Source organism: Rhinopithecus bieti, unplaced genomic scaffold, assembly GCF_001698545.2.
Source record: "Rhinopithecus bieti isolate Rb0 unplaced genomic scaffold, ASM169854v2 scaffold_28300, whole genome shotgun sequence".
Lineage (NCBI taxonomy): Eukaryota > Metazoa > Chordata > Mammalia > Primates > Cercopithecidae > Rhinopithecus > Rhinopithecus bieti.
This window is the reverse complement of record NW_016812352.1, coordinates 97,470-114,684: the sequence shown is the minus strand read 5'-3', so window position 1 is coordinate 114,684 and position 17,215 is coordinate 97,470. Positions and strand designations below refer to the sequence as shown.

Below are 17,215 nucleotides of genomic sequence, written 5' to 3'. Positions count from 1 at the left end.
AGAGTTTCTACTAATACTACTATTATGAAGTTACAGAATGCCTTATCTGTTGCTTTGATATTGCATATAATATTGTCTGTGATCACAAGCATATATTATGGTAAAAGAGGTCTCGTATTCTCAAAATTCAGTATATACCTAGATCTTACAGAGCAGCTGGCTTGATAGAACAGTGAATTGGCCTGTCAAAGGCTCAACTGTAGTGTGAGCAGGCATACCCTGCAAAGTTGGGATGTTGTCCTACAGGAAGGGGAAGATACCTTAAACCAGCAGTCAATATTTGCACATAACAAGACTGCATGGAGGCCAGGCGTGGTGGCTCATGTCCGTAATCTCAGCACTTTGTGAGGCCGAGGCAGGCAGATCACTTGAGGTCAGGCGTTCAAGACCAGCCTGGCCAACATGGTGAAACCCTGTCTCTACTAAAAATACAAAAATTAGCCGGGTGTGGTGGTGCGTGCCTATAGTCCCAGCTACTCGGGAGGCTGAGGTGGGAGAATTGCTTGAACCCGGTAGGTGGAGGTTGCAGTGAGCCAAGATCACACTACAGCACTCCAGCCTGGGCAACAGAGTGAGACCCTGCCTTAAAAAAAAAAAAAAAAAAGAATGCATGTATACATGGGACTAAGCATGGTGGCTCACACCTGTAATCCTAGCACTCTGGGAAGCTGAGGCAGCAGGGTCTCTTGAAGCCAGGAGTTCAAGACCACCCTGGGCAGCATAGACTCAGACTCTAAAAATACAATATTAGCAGTGCACAGTAGCACGTTCCGGTAGTCCCAACTACTTAGGAGATTGAGGAGGAAGGATTGTGTGAGCCCAGGTGTTTGAGGCTGCAGTGAGCTATGATCACACCACTGCACTCCAGGCTGGGTGACAGAGTAAGACTATGTTTCTAAAAGTTAAAAAAAAAAAAAAAAAAAAAAAGGAACACATGAGTGTGAGAACCCAGGTAGAATGTTTCTGCTATCCACACTGGTTTCCCAGGTGTTTCTCTAGAACACTAGACATGTTCCTGCCTCTGTTCCCTCTACCTGAAATACTTTCCTCCCAGATGGTCTCTTCATTCCCTCTCAGTCTTTCTTCAAATATTTGCTCAAATGTCAACCTCTTCACAAGGCCTACCCCAATTACTGTGTTTAAAATTGCAAAACCTTTCTTTGCCTTCCTGATTACTCCTTACTATGCATCTCTCTGTAATCCTCTCACCGTCTAACATACATTATTTATTTGTTTATTGTTTATTATTTGTCCTCCTCCCTCTAGAAAGTGAGCTTCGTAACAGCAGGGATTTCTATTTCATTCATTGTTCTATCTCCAGTGACTAACACAGTGCTGGAAACATAGTAGGAACTCAATAAACATTTCTCTTGTTTTTTAATTAATTTTTTATTTCCCTAAGATTTGGGGAACAGGTGGTATTTGGTTACATGAGTAAGTTCTTTAGTGGTGATTTGTGAAGTTTTGGTGTACCCATCACCCGAGCAGTACACACTGAACCCAATTTGTAGTCTTTTATCCCTTACCCCCTTCCCACCCTTTCCCCCGAGTCCCCAAAGTCCACTGTGTCATTCTTATGCCTTTGCAACTTCATAGCTTAGCCCCTAATTATGAGTGAGAAGATACGAATATATAATGTTTGGTTTTCCATTCCTGAGTTACTTAGAATAATAGTCTCCAATCCCAATAAACATATCTTGATTGACTTGAATGACTATCATCAAAGTTCTTAGAGAAGAGTAGACAGTATCTCTAGTCTGTTATCTTTACCTATGTCAAGGGTTGGTTGGTAAACTTTTTCTGTAAAAGGCCAGATAGTGAATATTTTAGACTTGTGGGATATGCATTCCTTTTGCGATCACTCCACATTGGCATTGTAGCACCAAAGCAGCCATTGACTAAGGTAAGTGAACGGGCAATAAATGGAAAGGAAATAAAGGAATTGCTGAGGTCCTGGGAATTGGGAACCTGAGCAGGGAGGTGATGTGAAAAGTGCATGACAGGAAATATTTTACACAGATGTGCGTGTACACTTTGTACACTTTTCTTCATGCCTTCTCCACTATCACAGCTAATACAGTTTTGAATTTAAATGTTCAGTTTGATTTTGACTTTTGAGCATTGTACATTTAAAATTGCCACAGAGTACATTTACTAATACAACCTCCAGGTGGAACCCTTTCTTTTTCTCAGTGCACTGTTCCACAATCATTCACTGAATATCTACTATGTGACAAAAACGAAGTGTTAGGGTACAGTTTTGAATCAAGCAAAGATCTTATGCTGGAAAAGGTTATATTCTAATGGAGAAGACAGATGATAGCATGTATAAAAAAGGTAATTTCAGCTAGTGATATGTTCTACAAGGAAATTACATAGAGCAATAGGAGAGCTTCCCTGAGGACATGCTATTTAAGCAGAAAACTGAAGAATAAGTAGGAGGCAGGCATGCAAATACCTGAGGGTAGAGTTGTTTTACTTTATTCTACTGTGGTAAAATATTCATAATATAAAAATGTAGCATTCAAACCTTTTTTTTTTTTTTTTTTTTGAGACAGCGTTTCACTCTTGTTGCCCAGGCTGGAGTGCAATAGCGTGATCTTGGCTCACGGCAACCTCTGCCTCCCCAGTTCAAGTGATTCTCCTGCCTTAGCCTCCCAAGTAGCTAGGATTACAGGCACACACCACCACACCCAGCTAATTTTGTATTTTTAGTAGACACGGCATTTCTGCATGTTGGTCAGGCTGGTCTTGAACTCCCGACCTCAGGTGATCTGCCTGCCTCGGCCTTCCAAAGTGCTAGGATTAAAGGCTCAAATAATTTTTAAGTGTACTGTTTTATGGCATTAAGTATATTCATTGTTGTGCAACCATCACTACCATCCATCTCTAGAACTTCTTTCATCTTCCAAACTGAAACTTCTTGCTCATTAAACAACCCTTCACCTTCTCCCCAATGGCAACCATTCTACTTTCTGTCTCTATGAATTTGACTATCCTCAGTACCTAATATGAGTGGAATCATATTGTATTTGTCCTTATTTCTCTTAGCATAATGTTTTCAAGGTTCATTCATGTTGCAGTCAGAATTTTCATTCCTTTTGAGGCTGCATAATCTTCTATTATCTGTGTATACCACATTTTGTTCATTCATTCAACAGTTGATGAAGATTAGGGTTGCTTCCACTTTTGGCTGTTGTGAATAACGCTGTTATATATATGGCTGTATAAACATCTGTCAGAGCCCCTGCTTTCAGTTCTTTTGGGTATACAACTAGAAGTGGAACTGTGGGATTGTATGGTAATTCTGTGTTTAGTTTTTTGAGGAACCACCATACTGTTCTCCACAGTAGCTACACCATTTTACATTCCACCAACAGTGCACAAGAGTTCCAATTTCTTCACATTCTTGCCAACAATTGTTATTTTCTATTTGTTTGTGTATTTCTTTTTCTAAAACATCTAAAATGTGTTTATTGGGGTGGTTTCCCATTGATCTTGATTCAAAGTGCTTTTAGTGCTGCCTCCTCCTGAAGGAGCATCCTTCTGTCAGCCTTGCTTTTCCTCCTGTAGGCTGACAGAGAACAGTAGAGCAGTGATATAGTTTGGCTATGTCCCTACCCAAATCTCATCTTGAATTGTAGTTCCCATAATCCCCATGTGTCGTGGGAGGGAGTTGGTGGGAGGTAATTGAATCATGGGGGCGATTACCCTCATGCTGTTCTTGTGATAGTAAGTTGTCATGACATCTGATGGTTTTATAAAGGGCTTTCCCATCCCACTTTGCTCGCCACTTCTTCCTGACACCATGTGAAGAAGGACATGTTTGCTTCCCCTTCTGCCATGATTGTAAGTTTCCTGAGGCCTCTCCAGCCCTGTAGAACTGTGAGTCAATTAAACCTCTTCCTTTTATACATTGCCCAGACTCTGGACGGCCCAGTGGCTCATGCCTGTAATTCCAGCACTTTGGGAGGCCGAGGTAGGTGGATCACTTGAGCTCAGGCATTCAAGACCAGATTGGCCAACATGGTGAAACCCCATCTCTACTATTAATACAAAAATTAGCCAGGTGTGGTAGTGCACACCTGTAATCCCAGCTACTAGGGAGGCTGAGGCACAAGAATCGCTTGAACCTGGGAGGCAGAGGTTGCAGTGAGCTGAGATCACACCACTGCACTCCAGCCTAGGCAACAGAGTGAAATTGTGTCTCTAAATAAATAAATAAATAAATAAATAAATAAAATAAAAATAAATTACCCAGTCTCAGGTATTTTTTCATAGCAGCATGAAAACGGACTAATACAGTAAATTGGTACCACAGAGAGTGGGTTGCTGCTATAAGGATACCCAAAAATGTGGAAATGACTTTGGAACTGGGTAACAGGCAGACTGGAACAGTTTGTAGGGCTCAGAAGAAAACAGGAAAATGTGGGAAAGTTTGGAACTTCCTAGAGACTTGGAGGGCTCAGAAGACAGGAGGATATGGGAAAGTCTGGAACTTCCTAGAGACTTGTTAAATGGTTTTGACCAAAATGCTGATAGTGATATGGACAATAAAGTCCACGCTGAGGTAGTCTTAGATGGAGATGAGGAACTTGTTGGGAACTGGAGTAAAGGTCACTCTTGCTATGCAACAAGACTGGTGGCATTTTGCCCCTGCCCTAGAGATCTGTGGAACTTTGAACTTGAGAGAGATGATTTAGGGTATCTGGTGGAAGAAATTTCTAAGCAGCAAAGCATTCAAGAGGAAGCAGAACATAAAAGTTTGGAAAATTTGCAGCCTGTCAATGCAATATAAAAGAAACCCTATTTTCTGGGGAGAAATTCAAGCACACTGAAGAAATTTCCATAAGTAACAAGGAGCTGAATGTTAATCACCAAGACAATGGAGAAAATGTCTCTAGCACACGTTGGAGACCTTCACAGCAGCCCCTCCCATCACAGGTCCTGAGGCCTAGGAGGGAAATATGGTTCCCTGGGCTGGGTCCAGGGCCCTCTTGTTGTGTGCAGCCTTGGGACTTGATGCCCTGCATCCCAGCCACTCCATCCATGACTAAAAGGGGCCAACGTACAGCTCAGGCCATTGCCTCAGAGGGTGTAAGCCCCACGCCTTGGCAGCTTCCATATGGTGTTGGGCCTGCAGGTGTGCAGAAGTCAAGAATTGAAGTCTGGGAACCTCTACCTACATTTCGGACAATGTATAGAAATGCCTGGCTGTCCAGACAGAAGTCTGCTTCTGGGGCAGAGCCTTCATGGAGAACCTCTGCTAGGGCAGTGATATGGTTTGGCTGTGTCCCCACCCAAATCTCATCTTGAATTCCCACATGTTGTGGGAGGGACCTGGTAGGAGGTAATTGAATCATGGGCCACTGTCCTCGTGATAGTGAATGAGTCTCATGAGATCTGAGGGTTTAAAAAAATAGGAGTTTCCCTGCACAAGCTCTCTCTTTGCCATCCACATAAGATGTGACTTGCTACTCCTTGCCTTCTGCCATGATTGAGGCTTCCCCAACCATGTGGAACTGTGAGTTTGCCATTGAACCTCTTGCCTTTGTAAATTGCCCAGTGTCAGGTATGTCTTTACCAGCAGTGTGAAAATGGACTAATACAGACAGCGTGGAAGGGAAATGTGTGGTTGGAACCCCAAGAGTCCCCAGTGGGGCACTGCCTAGTGGAGCTATGAGAAGTGGGCCACCATCCTCCAGACCCCAGAATGGCAGATCCAACAATAGCTTACCCTGTGCACCCGGAAAAGCTGCAGACACTCAACACCAGCCATGAAAGCAGCTGGAAGGGGAGCTATACCTTGACGGGCAACAGAGGAAGAGCTGCCCAAGGCCATGGGAACCTACCTCTTCCGTCAGGGTGACTTGGATGTGAGACATGAAGTCAAAGGAGATCATCTTGGAATGTCAAGGTTTAATGATTGCCCTATTGGATTTCAGACTTGCATGGGGCCTGTAGCCCCTTCATTGTGGCTAATTTGTCCCATTTGGAATGGGTATATTTGCCCAATGCTGTTACCCCCATTGTATATAGGAAGTAACTAATTTGCTTTTGATTTTACAGGCTCAAAGGTAGAAAGGACTTGCCTTTTCTCAGATAAGACTTAGGACTTGGACTTTTGGGTTAATGCTGGAATGAGTTAAGACATTGGGGGACTGCTGGAAGGGCATGATTGTGTTTTGAAATGTGAGGACATGAGATTTGGGAGGGGTCAGGGGAGGAATCTTATGGTTTGGCTGTGTCCTCATCCAAATTTCATCTTGAATTGTAGTTCCCATAATCCCCACATGTCATGGGAAGGACCCAGTAGGAGGTAATTGAATCATGAGGGCAGTTACCTTCATGCTGTTCTCATGATAGTGAGTGAGTTCTCACGAGATCTAATGGTTGTATAAGGGCCTTTCCGCCCCCTCACTCAGCACTTCTTGCTGCTGCCATGTGAAGAAGGATGTGTTTGCTTCCCCTTCTGCCATGATTGTAAGTTTACTGAGGCCTCCCAAGCCTTGTGGAACTGTGAGTCAATTAAACCTCTTTCTTTTATAAATTACCCCAGTCTCAGGTATTTCTTCATAGCAGTGTGAGAACGGACTAATACAAGCAACCAACACACACCATTACTGTGTGTGCATGGCTAATGAGCATGGTGATTATAGAATCCTGGGCATTTCACATCCCTGAAGTAGGAACTGGGGCTCTGTACCTGGCACCTCTTCTTGTATTTCCTCTTTTCCTCATCTGGAGAGGGATGAAGGGGATTTTTTGCAAGAGGTATGTTCACATGGGGAGGTCAGAACCACCAGAAAGGCAATTTTTTTTCAAATAATGGCCATCCTTATTGGGGTGAAGTGGTATCTCATCATGGTGTTGACTTGCATTTTCCTAATGACTAGTGATGGTGAGCATCTTTTCATGTGCTTATTAGCCATTTATATATTTTCTTTGAAGAAATGTCTATTCAAGGTATTTGCCTACTTTTTAAACATTTTTGTTTGTTTGTTAAGCTGTAGGAGTTCTTTATATATTCTAGATATGAACCGATTATCAAATATATATTTTTTCCCATTATGTGGGTTGTCTTTTAACTGTCTTGAAAGTGTCCAGACTGGGCACAGTGGCTCATGCCTGTAATCCTAGCACTTTGGGAGGCCAAGGCAGGTGGATCACTTGAGCCCAGCCTGGGCAACATAGCAAAACCCCTTCTCTACTAAAAAATACAAAAAATTATCTGGGTATAGTGGCAGGTGCCTGTAGTTCCAGCTACTAGGGAGGCTGAGGTGGGAGGGTCACCTGAGCTGGGGAAGTTGAGGCTGCAATGAGCCGAGATGGTGCCACTGCACTCCAGCCTAGGCAATGGGAGTAAGACCCTGTCTCAAAAAAAACAAAAACCAAAACCAAAAAGCAAAAGATAAAAGAAAAGTAAAAAGTGTCCTCCTTTTTTGTTTGTTTTTTTGAAACAGGGTGTCTCTCTGTTGCCCAGGCTGGAATGCAATGGCATGATCATGACTCACTGCAACCTCGACTTCCTGGGCTCAAGCGATCCTCCTGCTTCAGCCTCTAGAATAGCTGGGACTGTAGGTGTGCACCACCACACTGGGCCAGAAGTGTCCTTCTTTGATGCATAAAAGTTTTTTATTTTTTTAAAATTTTGGTGAAATCCAGTTTATCTAGTTTTTGTTTTGTTGCCTGTGCTTTTGGTGTTATACCCAGTAAATCACTGCCACAGCCAATGTCATGAAGCATTCCTCTACGTTATCTTCTAAGAGTTTTACAGTTTTAGCTCTTTGTGTCTTTGATAATTTTTGTATAGGGTGTAAGGTAAGGGTCTAATGTTATTACTTTGCATGTGGCTATCCAGTTTCCCCAGCACCATTTATTGAAAAGACTGTTCTTTCCCCATTGAATGGTCTTGGCACCTTTGTCAAAAACCATTTGGCCGTATGTGTGAAGGTTATTTTTATTTTATTTTTTTGAGATGGAGTCTCGCTCTGTCGCCCAGGCTAGAGTGCAGTGGTACAATCTCGGCCCACTGCAAGCTCCACCTCCTGAGTTCACGCCATTCTCCTGCCTCAGCCTCCCTAGTAGCTGGGACTACAGGCGCCCACCACCACGCCCAGCTAATTTTTTGTATTTTTAGTAGAGACAGGGTTTCACTGTGTTAGCCAGGATGGTCTCAATCTCCTGACCTCATGATCTGCCCACCTCAGCCTCCCAAAGTGCTGGGATTACAGGCGTGAGCCACCGCACCCAGCTGTGTGAGGATTTATTTCAGGGCTGTCTAGTCTATTCCACTGATCTGGATGTCTGTCTTTATGTTAGGACCACACTGTTTTGATTACTGTGTTGAGGGTACTTTATTGAGGGTAGAGTTTTAAATCAGAGGTCACAGCAAATTCAAAGGACTACAGCAGGGGTTGGCAAACTTTTTTTTTTGTAAAGGGCCAGATGGTGAATATTTTGGGCTTCACAGGCTGTATTGTATGGGCTGTGTCACAACTCCTCTATTCTGCTGTTGCAGCACTAAAGCAGTTGTTGACAATGCATAAACAAGTGGGTATGGCTGTGTTCCAATAAAACTTATTCATAAAAAGTTAGCAGGAAGGATTTGTCACAAAGGCAGTAGTTTGCCAACCCCTACACTAGATAGAAGTCACAGTTTGGCATTTCCAAAGGCCTAGAGGAAGGCAGTGTGATAAGAACAATGAGGAGAGTGAAGCATGATGAGGTTGGAGAAAGGGGCAGGGGCCAGATCACAGAGCCTTGGAGACCACAGCAGGATTTCATCTATTCTTTACCCATTTATTCACCAAATAGCTATCAAGGACCTACTGTGAGCTGGGGCTGGGGTTCCATAGGAAGTAGACTCTATCTTAGTTCTCACAGGGCTTCAATGTAGACAGGAAGCATAAGCTAAGCATTTTAATATGATATCCTATGAGTCATGACAGGCTCCTGATGGGACCTCTGCTCAGTGCTTTACCCTACTGCCTTAGTATATTAGTCCATTCTCACACTGCCGATAAAGACATACCCGAGACTGGGTAATTTATCAAGAAAAAGAGGTTTAATGAACTCACAGTTCCATGTGGCTGGGGAATACACATACCTTTCACAATCATGGTGAAAGGCAAAAGGCACATCTTACATGGTGACAGGGAAGAGAGAAAATGAGAGCCAAGTGAAAGGGGTTTCATCCCATTTTTTGTGTGTGAGCAACAAGGCTGTTTATTTCACCTGGGTGCAGGCGGGCTGAGTCTGAAAAGAGAGTCAGCGAAGGGAGATAGGGGTGGGGCTGTTTTATAGGATTTGGGTAGGTAATGGAAAATTAGTCAAAGGGGGTTGTTCTCTGGCGGGTAGGGTCAGGGGTCACAAGGTGCTCAGTGGGGGAGCTTCTGAGCCAGGAGAAGGAATTTCACGAGGTAATGTCATCAGTTAAGGCAGGAACAGGCCATTTTCACTTCTTTTGTGATCCTTCAGTTACTTCAGGCCATCTGGATGTATACGTGCAGGTCACAAGGGGGTATGATCGCTTAGATTGGGCTCAGAGGCCTGACATTCCTGTCTTCTTATATTAATAAGAAAAATAACAAAAAATAGTGTTGAAGTTCCCCCTATAAAACCATCAGATCTTGTGAGACTTATTCACTACCAGGAGAACAGTATGGGGGAACTGGCCCCATGACTCAATTATTTCCCACAAGGTCCCTCCCACAACACATGGGATTATGGGAGCTACAATTCAAGATGAGATTTGGATGGGGACACAGCCAAACCATATCGCTTAGTTTAAATCTTATTATTTCCCTCTAGGACTATTGAAACAGTCTATTCAAACAGGTTTCTGCCTCCAGCCTCACCTTCTTCCTACCTATGCTACAGCATCTATGCTACAGCAAGAGACATTTCTAAAATGCAATTCTGATTGCACTTCGCAGCTTGAAGCTGCGTTGATGGCTTTTCATCACTGTCAGGGTCAAGTCCAATCTGTCAGAATGATGTGGAAAGTCCTACATAACCAGGCTAGCTGACAGCCCAGGAAACTAATCCCTCACATTTACACACATAAGAACATGTTTGACCATGATTAAACCTGGGGCAACACCTACATCCAAGAAGAACGTTTGATATCTGTGTGAATCTTGTTGTTGGTGTTTCTTTTCTGTTTTTTCTTCTGAGATTGAGTCTTGCTCTGTCACCCAGGCTGGAGTGCAGTGGTGCAATCTTGGCTCACTGCAAGCTCCACCTCCCGGATTCACCCCATTCTCCTGCCTCAGCCTCCTGAGTAGCTGGGACTATAGGCACCCACCACCACGCCCAGCTAATTTTTTTGTATTTTTAGTAGAGACGGGGTTTCACCGTGTTAGCCAGCATGGTCTCGATCTCCTGACCTCGTGATCCGCCCATCTCGACCTTCCAAAGTGCTGGGACTACAGGAGTGAGCCACCGTACCCAGCCTGTTGTTGGTGTTTCTATTGTAAAGTATAATTATTGAGCAAAACTTAGTGATAATCCTAGCAAACTCACAGAGATACTCTGTGTCCTGCACTGCTAACTCATTTAGTCCTCACAACTACCCTATGAGGTAGGTAGTATTAGTATTCCCATTTTATAGATTAGGCAACTGAGGCATAAGAATCCTTTCCCAGGATCTCATAGCTTGCACATGTGATAGCATTAATATTCAAACCCAGGAATTCTGGCATGATAATCTATTATTTGGCACACTAACATGCTCCTTTTAGCAGCATATATACTAAAATTGGAATGATACAAAGAAGATTAGCTTGGCCTCTGTGCAAGGATAACAGGCAAATTCATGAAGCATCTTATATTTAAAAAGACAAGCCATGGCTCAAGCCTGTAATCCCAGCACTTTGGGAGACTGAGGCGGGAGAATCAAGAATTTGAGCCCAGGAGTTTGAGACCATCTTGGGCAACATAGCAAGACCCAGCCTCCACAAAAAAATTTAAAAATTCACTGTGTGTAGTGACACGTGCCTGTGGTCTGCACTCAGGAGGTTGATGTGGAAGCCTTGAGGTAGAGGCTGTAGTGAGCCATGTTCATGCGACTGTACTCCAGCCTGGGCGACAGAGCAATACCCTGTCTAAAAAAACATTTAAAAATAAAAACAGGCCAGGTGCGGTGGCTCAAGCCTGTAATCCCAGCACTTTGGGAGGCTGAGATGGGCGGATCACGAGGTCGGGAGATCGAGACCATCCTGGCTAACATGGTGAAACCCCGTCTCTACTAAAAAATACAAAAAACTAGCCGGACGCGGTGGCAGGCGCCTGTAGTCCCAGCTACTCGGGAGGCTGAGGCAGGAGAATGGCGTTAACCCGGGAGGCGGAGCTTGCAGTGAGCTGAGATCTGGCCACTGCACTCCAGCCTGGGCGACAGAGCGAGACTCCGTCTCAAAAAAAAAAAAAAAAATGAAAAAAAATGAAAATAAAAATAAAAATAAATATCACTCCTGTAATCCCAGCACTTTGGGAGGCCGAGGTGGGTGGATCACCTGAGGTCAGTCGTTCGAGACCAGCTTGGCCAACATGGTGAAACCCTGTCTCTACTAAAAATACAAAAATGAGCTAGGCCTAGTGGCAGGCGCCTGTAATTCCAGCCACTTGGGAGGCTAAGGCAGGAGAAGTGCCTGAACCCAGGAGACAGAAGCTGCAGTGAGCTGAGATCATGCCATTGTACTCCAGCTGGCCAGTAAGAGCGAAACTCTGTCTCAAAAAAAATTAGATAAATAAATAATATACATATACAAAAGTACACTAAGCCCCCCTCACTAAACCATAAATGTATTCTTTTAAAATATTAACTGAAGCTGTGACTTTTGTTTGAAGGTGTGATCTCTGAGTGGTGGCACTAAAATCACCTGGGAGCTTATTAGAATGCCAATTCCCATGCCTGGGGCCTGCCCTAGGAAGCAGAATCTCTGGAGTTGGAGCCCAAGGATTTGAGTTTTAGCAAGCTCCCCAGGTGACATCTAAGCCTGAGAAAGTTTGAGAAGCATTAGTCTCAAACATTTTTTTTCTGGGGAGTAAAGACCTTAATAGAGACAAAGCTTAAGACAAACACATGAGTAATTTTGACCAAAAAAGTAGAATAGGATTATTTTTAATGCAAAGATTTCAAATTATGACATAAAAGGTAACAAACCCTTGTACAGAACGAGAGGTCATCAGAGGTCTTGAGAAGATGCCGAGGCCAGAAAAGCACAGGATGCACCTGAACTCAGAGCAAACCAGCGTTGAGTTTGAATCCCAGCACACCCACAGACCAGCTGTGTGCCTTTGGCAAATTGCTTCACTGCGACCTTCGTTTCTCCATTCAGAGGTAGGAATAACAATCTCCTTGACCCATATACTCCAGGAAAGTTGTGAAAAATCAAGGGGGATAATGTATGGGACAGTGCTTTGTACAGTTGGATAATGTGGTAATCAGGTTTCATTTTCTGCTGTAACACTTCACAAAATGATATATGCACTTGCCCTTCTCCTGTTCAGGAAGCAGATGGGATTTGGAGTCTTGTAGTTCCCTAGGGGAACTCTTATTTTCTACAGTATCAGCTGCAGGAGTAGACAGCTGGACTGAGGGATTACTCCAGGCTTGAAAAGAGAGGGAATTGGCCTCATCCGAGAAAATGGGTCCAGAGAGTTGGCAGATGATGGTGGAAACCAGACTGTATGTCTCTAAAGTCATCTGCAGCCTTACAATTTCTACCCCAAAAAAGTCTAATTCAGACCTGGGATAGCTTAGGCTGATACTCAGCCCCACAAATGCTTACTGCCTACCCGCCGTCTGCTATTGGATGGGCTGATTACAGCTAGCTTGTATTCTGATCAGTCAGTGCTTATGCTACAAAGGTTATGGTTTTTCATAACACCTCTGATTATAGACCACAATAGAAGGGAATGTTATTTGAAACTTAGTTCAAACAGAAGAGATTCCTGTCTGTCTGGCAGTGGTTCTGAGAGGTGAAACCAGCTGGATTTCCTAGGTCAAGTGGGGGCTTGGAGAACTTTTCTGTCTCGCTAGAGGATTGTAAACGCATCAATCAGCACTCTGTGTCTAGCTAAAGGATTGTAAATGCACCAATCAGCATTCTGTAAAAATGGACCAATCAGCACTCTGTAAAATGGACCAATCAGCAAGACATGGGTGGGGCCAAACAAGGGAATAAAAGCTGGCCACCAGAGCCAGCAGCAGCAACGCTCAGTCCCATTCCACACTGTGGCAGCTTTGTTCTTTCGCTCTTCATAATAAATCTTGCTGCTGCTCGCTCTTTGGGTCTGCACTACCTTTATGAGCCATAACATTTGCCACGAAGGTCCGTGCCTTCATTCTTGAAGTCAGCAAGACCAAGAACCCACCGGAAGAAACCAACTCCAGACACAGTTCCATGGATTCATGCCAGGCCGCACCAGGCCTGCAGACCCCTCTGACTATTGCTTGTACAGCCCTTCCTTGATTTATGACAAACGGCTTCAGCATGTTCACTAGAACAACAAAATTGGCTGGACATGGTGACTCACACCTGTAATCCCAGCACTTCAGGAGGCCGAGACAGAAGGATTGCATGAGCCCAGGAATTTGAGACCAGACTGGGCAACATAGTGAGACCCCGTTTCTATAAAAAAATAGAACAACAAAATTTACAACTTACCTACTCTGTCTCCATCACACTTTTCCAACTAAAAAAGATACAAGCTACTACTCTAGGAGAACTCCCATGAATGTGTGAGAAAGATTCTATTTCCAGGCTAAGTTTTCTTTTATTCATTTTGTGAAGCTGTGTCTCCTGTCAACTCCTGGCCATCATTCTCCTTTTCTCCCTACTATTTTTCCATTGCTTTTTTCTCCCCTCAACTGGGTACACAATAGATATATTTCCTCTCCATTCTGTTTTTTCCTCTTGGCTTGTTTCTTTTGAGTTAAAGGCAACTTTCAGATAACTGTATATTGTTTAGGGCAGGGAATATACTGAATTTAAAGAACACTACCAGGCCTGTTACAGGAGGATAAAATACATTCCTATTCCCTATGCAAACTGATTTTCAACAATGTAATAGATTCATATGCCTTATAATCTTCAATTCCGAATGGTAGGAGAAAAAAATCAGCTATTTTTTCTAGCATGCATTATTTGTTATTATTATTATTTGAGACAGAGTTTCACTCTTGTCACCCAGGCTGGAGTACAATGGTGTGATCTTGGCTCACTGCAAACTCTGCCTCCTGGGTTCAAGTGATTCTCCTGCCTCAGCCTTTCAAGTAGCTGGGATTACAGATGTGTGCCACCACTGCTAGCTAATTGTTGTATTTTTAGTAGAGCCAAGGTTTCACCATGTTGGCCAGGCTCGTCTCGAGCTCCTGACCTCAGATGATCCACCTGCCTCGGTCTCCCAAAATGCTGGGATTACAGGCATGACTATACTGCACCTGGCCATATATATTTATTTTGAGATGGAGTCTCGCACTGTTGCCACACCTGGCCATATTTTTAATTGAAGCTGAAATGTTCAGAGTGACCACAAGCCACACCAGATGAGGCATGAAATAGTCAGTTAATACTAAAATTACAAAAATTACAAAAGGATTTCTGGCTCTGCTCCAAGTGGCCTATATAATCTAAGGAGAAGCCCAACATCCTCTCTCACTTAGAGTAATCTGGCTTACCACACCTAGGATCTGCTTAACAGAAACCCCAAAGCACAGAGATAGCCATCAAAGGAGGTACAACCAGGAAAGGGATGTTGTCTGATTGTCTTCTCAGGTGCTCAACATAAATCATGTGCTCAGCCAAATACCCTTATCCTGCCTACAATGACCAACCCCTTCCGAAAAAGCAAAAAACCTACAGAGTTTCAGCCCTTTTTACTCAAAGTGTGGTCCACAGAGGTCAGCTGAGATGTGCATGCAGAATCAGAGACCCACCCCAGACCCCTGAGTTCTACAGAGCCTGCGTTTCAGCAAGATCTCCAGGTGATACATATGCACGTTAATGTATGAGAAGTACTGATTTAAGTGACACATTTGTTAAAGCACATATCAAAAAAGAATCAAGATTTTCTAAGAAGTATGAAGATTGGAAAAAACAAAAACAACTCACCTCAATTATGATGTGTGAAACGTTGGAAGCAGAGCAGCAAATCTCAGTGCAGAGACAGTGGTAATACAGAGAAGATTTCTACACTTGCGAGTTTTCCTAGAGAGACTTCAACCAAGACCCACGCCGTCCAGGAACTTTCCTTCCTGCCTCCTCTTGGGGCAGGAGAAAGAATGAGAGAGGAAACTTGGCAGCCCCCAAAGTGGATCCTGCAGCTACCAGGGAGCATTGAGGTTTTCCCAGTAAACTGCCTCGAGGAAATGTCCAGAGTGAAATTAACAGCTCTTCTATCTCCTTGGGTTCCTTTTTTCTCTACTACTGACTGACTGTTAACCACATTTCTTTCTTGATCACTGGGATTCAAACAAAAGACCTAATGGTTCCAGTCAGCATGGGATTCTCTTCTGGCATTCCTAACAAGGGGATAGAAAAGGGAAAGTTACATGTCAGAGAGAGATTTTTATATCGTTCTCTTTGTGCCGCGGAATTCTGATGACAGCATCTCCAACACAAACAGCAACTTTATTTTCGAAACGGAAGGATCAAAACCAATTCTAGCAAATGGCTTTGCTCTGTGCGTAAACTTCCTGTGCTTGGTTAACCCTGATGTAACTGAGGGTCACCTCTCACAGGCCCTGCCTTCTAGCATACACACACACAAAAACCAAGCAGGACTAGGACATAGATTTGAAAAGGAAGTGAATTAAACCAAAACAAAGACAGCAGTAGATTTCAATGCAAAGGCCCACCAGAGATCTAAAGAGGAGCGAGCAGCTGTATACTTGGAGCATGCTATACTTTTCACGTTATTCTTTCCTAAACCAAAAGTAAAATAGGAAGTCAAGACTATACTAAATAGGCATTTTTCTCTCTCTCTCTCTGTCTCTCTGTCTCTCTCTCTCTCTGTGTGTGTGTGTGTGTGTGTGTGTGTGTGTGTGTGTATTTTAAATAGAGACAGGGTCTTGTTACATTGGCCAGGGTGGTCTCAAACTCCTGGCCTCCAGCAGTCCTCTGACCTCAGCCTCCCAAAGTGCTGGGATCACAGGCATGAGACACCAAACTTGGCTTTTTTTTTTTTTTTTTTTTTTTTTTACTGAGATAAGATCTCACTTTGTCACCCAGGCTGGAGTTAAATAGACATTTCATATTCTGAAAACATGATAGATGTCAAAAGAAAAAATATGACATTTACTAAGTGCTTCTAATGCCACTGTTTACTGGCCTTGAAAAACTTCTTAATCCAAGCTTCCCCCAAATATAAAATAGTGATAACAATAACACCTTCCTTACAGAGTTGTCATGATAAATTTCATGAGATTCACAAAATATCGATTACTGAATTTGCCTTGCTGTTAAGTTTTGTTTATATTTAAGTCACTATCCTGACTATTCATTGCGTTATGTAGTACCTAGGACAAAATTAGGCATTTTGTAAATATTTATTGAAATGAAATGAAAGTTTAAAAAATCTTGAAGTTGTTAAGAAATTCCATTTATCTACTTTTATACATTTATTTTAATATGGTAAAATATGTATAACATAACATTAGCCATTTGAAACATTTGAAGAGTTCAAGTCAGCAGCATTAATTACATTCACAATGTTGTGTCACTGTCACTATTTCCAAGACTTTTTTGTCACCCCAAACAGATATTCTGTAACCATTAAGCAATAACTCCATCAGGGATTTTTTTTGTTTTTCTTTTTAATTTTAAGTTTTTATTTCTTGTAGGTACATAGTAGGTATATATATTTATGGGGTACATGAGGTATTTTCATACAGGCATACAATGTATAATAATCTCATCAGGGTAGATGGGGTATCCACTGCCTCAAGCATTTATCCTTTGTATTGTAAACAATCCAATTATACTTTTTTCATTTTATTTATTTTGAGATGGGGTCTCACTCCAATGCCCAGGCTGCAGTGCAGCAGTATGATCTCAGCTCACTGCAACCTCCACCTCCAGGGTTCAAGTGATCCTCCTGCCTCAGCCTCCCAAGTAGCTGGGATTACAGGTGTGTGCCACCACGTGTGACTAATGCATTTTTGTTATTTTTAATTGGAAAAGAAAATTACTTTTTACTACAGTCACAT

General features: G+C 43.0%; 1 protein-coding gene across 1 annotated transcript in view; it reads right to left on the bottom strand.

Moving 5' to 3' along the window:
* Window positions 1–15,624, bottom strand: part of ABCG2 (ATP binding cassette subfamily G member 2 (JR blood group)) — a 141,861-nt gene extending 126,237 nt beyond the window's left edge. The window contains exon 1 of the mRNA XM_017895929.1: window positions 15,120–15,624. The gene's annotated coding sequence lies outside the window, so the exon portion shown is untranslated. The remainder of the gene's footprint in view (window positions 1–15,119) is intronic.
* Window positions 15,625–17,215: the final 1,591 nt, after the last annotated feature.